The following is a 5,274-nucleotide window of genomic DNA, read 5'->3' as shown; positions in this document are numbered from 1 at the left end:
AATAAAACAGATTTAGTGAGAAACAAATTCCAAATTCAATCAATTCCTTATCAAAGCATGAACATGTTTCTTTTCATGAATTGCGCACTGTTTAGTGTACTACTGATAAGAATCAGGACAAGTTTAAGCATTCCCATTCAGCAAGTGTGTGAAAACTGGGAAGATGTCCACAGTGAAAAGGACAACACACCATGATTCATTCACACGCAATATCCATCTCATTAGGCAGTCAGGTGTCAAAGCCCTCCAGCAAAAACCACCAGAAACCCAACTATAGCTCAGCAGCTTGGGTTCATCATCACTGCAATGGGGGAGAGCATATACATGGGGGAGAGCATATACATGGGGAACTGCAGCAAGGTGTCTCAACTCAAGGGTGTTAGAAAACACTAACACAGGACTGGCACTTCTGTTTGTGATTTGGGTGAGGTTGTAGGGAAGCAGGCCACTGCCCTGGATTAGATGCTGTCAGGGAACATGAGTATGCTATGATTGGGGATCTTTTTTTTTTCTTTTTTTTTTCTTATATTCAGTTAGCCAACATATAGTACATTATTAGTTTTTGATGTAGTGTTCAACAATTCATTAGTTGTATATAATACCCAGTGCTCATCACAACAGGTGCCCTCCTTAATATCCATCACCCAGTTTGATTGGGGATATTAACCTTTTCTAGAGGGAGAAGAGACTGGAATGAAGCAAAGCTGAGATAGGTAATGAAACAGCATCACTTATTAACTAGAAAAAAGGGCTCTGTGTTGTTGTGGGTTTGGCACACTGACATTGCTTCTGTCTGCACAGCAACAACACTGGGAAGTGATCTTGCTCTTTGCCTCCCTTCATCACAGTCACTGAGCGCCCTTGTCTCCCTTGGTCTTCTAAGATTTTGCATGTGTGCAATGGGAGAACACCATTTCCTAGCCCTCAGCCCAGTTCAGCCCCTAATACCTCAGAATGTCAACCATGTCAGGTCAGTTCCCAGATGGCAGAGCTGCTTTCTTGCTTCTCACCTCATAAGTCATTACAGAATAAAGTATAACCATGACTCAGTCAAGAGTAGAGTTTGATCGAATCCAAAATGGACATTGGTGCCTGGTAAATGTTGATAAGTGCATTCAAGTGAGAGAACCTTTAGTCTCTAGTGATGGGCCCAAGAACTGTGTCTTATGTTTAAAAATTGGGGACACATGTACAAAGTCCAATTCACAGTCCTACAGAAAGGACTAGAAAAAATTCAAAGTATCTGTCACTGGGATCGACTGAATCATTGGACAAGCACTCTCCAACCTCTTAAAAATATATGATTTTGTTGCTACTCAATGTTACTTTTTATTTGAAAACAGATAAACTGATTAGGGATAAGACAGAGATGATAGACATGTTAAGAGTCAGGGTTAAACCAATTGAAGGGACATTGTGGCCAAGCCCAGCAGGATCAATTGCAAAAGGCCCAGGCTTCCTTCATCTTAGTGATTATTCAAATCTAGATTTTTCAAATCTAGTTTATTCTTAATCTTGTTGATGACACCTGCAAGAGAATAAAATATATTGTCAAGAGGGTTTCAAAAAAGGGTGAAGAACGTGGCTTTTTTGGGAGTCTGTAAGAACACTAGCAAATGTCAAATGACACTGAACTCCATAGAGTCTTAGGAACATGGTATGTTCATCCCAAAAGAAACACGATTGGCAGCCCATGACAGGAGCCTAGGGAAGCTGGTGTTTTGGGAAAACAGGAAGTAGGCCAATATGTATTAGTTTCCCCTTTACTATAACTCAGAGTAAACCAATCTTCTTCTCAAAAGGGATGAATACTTCTATTTCCTCCCACAGGCTGCCACTACACGTCCTTGAGCAAGGTGAAAAGCAATGGCCCCAACACTGAAAGACTATAAGCCATTTGAAAACGTTTCCTCAAGACTTTGATTGTTTAGGTACAAATCCAATCTCTCCCACATGTTCAGGGGAAAGTCTTTCATTGTTAGTTTTCCATTTCTTCATCCTTACAGTGTTTACCTAGTAGAATGACTCTGAAATTTAAATTACATTGATATGTGAATTGTATACCAAAATACCTGGCATATGTCCACACTCAATAAAATTTGTAATTGATGTTCCATGAGTGTGAAGGACAGGAAAAATTAATCAGGATTAGAAACTCTGTACTTTTTTGATCCTCTATGATTGTCCAAATTCGCAAAAGTATCCTGAATAATGTTACAAAGCTTCTGCCTCAAGAAAGCCTCATCTACAGCTATTGTCTATTTTTAGAAAAGTCTTTCAAGGAAACAGAAATTTTCTGATTAAAAAAAAAAAAACACATAAATAGTTACCTGGCCCCAGAGAAACACTTACTTCAGTCCTTCTAATGACATTTCTACTAAAGAAGAGTTTTCCCAATGAAATGCTAACATTTTAAGGCCATGCAGATAATATTGGAGAATAAGAGGCTGCAAACTCGGACTCCTCTGAGATGTATCTGTTCACTTGATTTGTAAAACCAAAAACAATAAGAGAATAATGAAAACAGAACTATCTCATGGCTTCTCCCTCCTGCCCCCAAAATAGACTTTACCAGGAAAGTAGAAAATCCAGGAATCCAGGAACCCCATAAAGGTAGCATGTAAGTAACTTGGACTTACTCTTTCAAACATTGGTGGTTTGAGCAGAACTGGTCATGGTGGTGGGAACTGTGGTGGTGGTGGCATCAGTGGAGGCAGTAGCTGATTTGGAGGTGGGCCCCACAGTGGTGGATTTGGGACAGCTGAAATTAAGTGGAAAAGATCCAAGCTGAGACACTTGACTCTTCTCCAGGAAACAAAATTTGTCCCACTGAACTTGGAGGACTCTGAATTCATCTCTGTAAGTGTCAACAATCCTGTCATACCTTCACCAGACTACCCACTTTCCTTTGGCCTCTCTCTTCATACCCCCGCCTTGTAGCACTATAAGAATTTGGGTTTCCCTCCAAGGACTGTGACACTAAGAGAAGATACATGCAAAATGTTCTCCCAGGGATGAGCATATATCATATGTGTTCTTATTCATAGGGATCCTGGCTCAGAGGCAACAAGAGAACCCCTAGTGGGCTGACTTTCTGGTGCCCATCCCTGGGCTCACTTGGCCTCTTTAGTTTCCAATGAAGCATGAATGAGTGTGAGTAGTGGAGTAAACTATATAGGAGAAGAGAAGAAAGAATAAGATCATGCATTTCAGATTAGCAATAGGATCTCTTTTCTTTGGATGAAACACGATCTCCTTCTTCAGGTTCTGGCCTGAAATGGGATTATATTTGTCTCGCTTGTTGTTCAACTTGGAATCCATCTATTACAGTACTATCTAGGAGAACCACATTAGATGTAACAGGAGAAATTAGTACTCTTCTGGCAATAATAAAAGTAAGCAAATGCCCTATCAATAATCCCATGTTCAAAGGTAATGTGGCAAGATTGATGATAATTATCACTCTCTGCACCTTACACCAGAGCTCCTGACAGATAACCAGAGTTAGACCCAATAGTTGTGAGTTGTGTCTATCTCAACAAGTATATAGTTCATTCTCCATACCCACACTCTAGCCCTACTGTCTTGGTTCTCATTAAGAAGATGAGACAGTGTTTTCAGTTGACTCCACATGGCAGGTAGGACATATGGTTCAGTGTGTGAGGTCTGACTGCAGTCTATACCTTTATGACCAAAGGACACAGGTCCCCAGCTATGAAGCACAAAAGAGAAATCTTCCTCATGTCTTCATGAGCACAACACACATTGAATTGGACATACAGGACAGTGTAGGAGAAGCCCAAGAAATACTAGAGCATTGGTCCAAAACCCACGGAATGGGAGAAGATATTTGCAAATGACAGTACAGACAAAAGGTTGATATCCAGGATCTATAAAGAACTCCTCAAAACCTTGGGTTTCAAATCAGAGAAGAAAATGCATGGCAGCCTGGGAATAAGGTATATATACTTCTATAAGGACCAAAGTTTAGGGTCATCCTGCTACTTCACCCTTAAATTCCATAGTCTCTATTCCACACTCCCATGTGCTTCTAATGCCCACATTTCTACATTGTTTTCAGCATCTACATTCTCTTCCATGTTCCTGACACTTATTAACCCTTCTTTTCACTCTGGTCATATACTCAGCCTCAAAATTTATGGTAATCACAAAGGCTATACATGCATCTCCCCAAATTAACAGACCACAGTTTCAGACCACATTCCCTTGTCATTTCTGCTACAGGATAATGAGTAATTAATCCACAATTTATGTAAATCCATGTCAGAAGCTTTATATTCTCTAAAAATGTATAGGAAATAAGAACATTTTGTATGTTCACAATGAACTTTAAAAACTAGAATGTGACTTTTCGTGACTTTTGTTCTCAAGAGTCTCTACATTGGCTGCCATGGCTGCTTTGACAGGAGGCTGGGATGAAAAACCATCATAACAGGAAGGTGTAAACACACACTTACTAGTAGAGCTATCAGATGGAACATCTGTTGTAGTCTCTGAAAGAGAAAAAGAAAAAATAGGTGTAAGTTGACCAACAGTTTTGAAGGTAAGGCAAGACAGAATATGGAAAATATTGCAAGATTTCACAACTGAAGAACCTTAAGTTTTCCTACACATGTTGAGAGCAGAGATGAACAGATAATATGAAGCCCACAAAGCCCCACAAATTTTTCTACATTTTTCCTTTCCTACAATCCACCTTTGATGTATTTATTAAATATATTGTCCTGAAATAACACTGAAGTTGCATTCCAAGGTTAAAACAACAAAGACCTGACTGAATTGTCAAAGGCTAAAGGGAGAGTCCTCTCTATCTTGAGTGGTGAGGCAAAATGGAGATGGAACGAGGGTACTAGATTGGAGGACACAGGTGCAAGCATATAAAGCCCCTCTAAAACCCCCATCCATGCAGAATTTATATGGTGATATCCTCTTGCTCCAGACCTTATTTTCATGTAAGTATGTTTACTTACGGCCTGAGACCAGGAAGGTGGAAACTGCCACCAGTACCAGCATCGCCAAGACCTTCATGTTGGTAAATTGATTAGCAGGGAGCACATATAGGAAAGTGTCAGACCTCAGGAGGAGGTAGGATTCTGACTCCAGCAGGCCACATCATGACATTATAGAGGCAGAGGGCACCAATCAGGGACTGCCAGACCAGAATCTGGGCTAGTTAATGCCAGGAAATGAGTCAACAGCACAGCCAGAAGCCCTTTGGAAAGATCACCTAGTCCCTTGATTCTGGCACAGGTC

The 5,274-nt window shown here is 40.4% G+C and overlaps 1 long non-coding RNA gene across 1 annotated transcript; it reads right to left on the bottom strand.

The window, feature by feature from the left end:
* Window positions 1-1,287: 1,287 nt before the first annotated feature.
* LOC116863433 lies at window positions 1,288-5,049 on the bottom strand. Its single transcript, XR_004381825.1, has 4 exons — window positions 4,992-5,049; window positions 4,479-4,514; window positions 2,640-2,761; window positions 1,288-1,528 (listed from the first exon to the last, which is right to left on the bottom strand). It is a non-coding gene; the product is annotated as an uncharacterized LOC116863433 (long non-coding RNA).
* Between the last annotated feature and the right edge of the window lie 225 nt (window positions 5,050-5,274).

This window comes from Lontra canadensis, unplaced genomic scaffold (genome assembly GCF_010015895.1).
Source record: "Lontra canadensis isolate GAN:19392208 unplaced genomic scaffold, GSC_riverotter_1.0 scaffold1173, whole genome shotgun sequence".
In the NCBI taxonomy this organism is placed as follows: Eukaryota; Metazoa; Chordata; class Mammalia; order Carnivora; family Mustelidae; genus Lontra; species Lontra canadensis.
The sequence above is the reverse complement of the archived record's forward strand: the minus strand, read 5'-3'. Positions and strand labels throughout refer to the sequence as shown.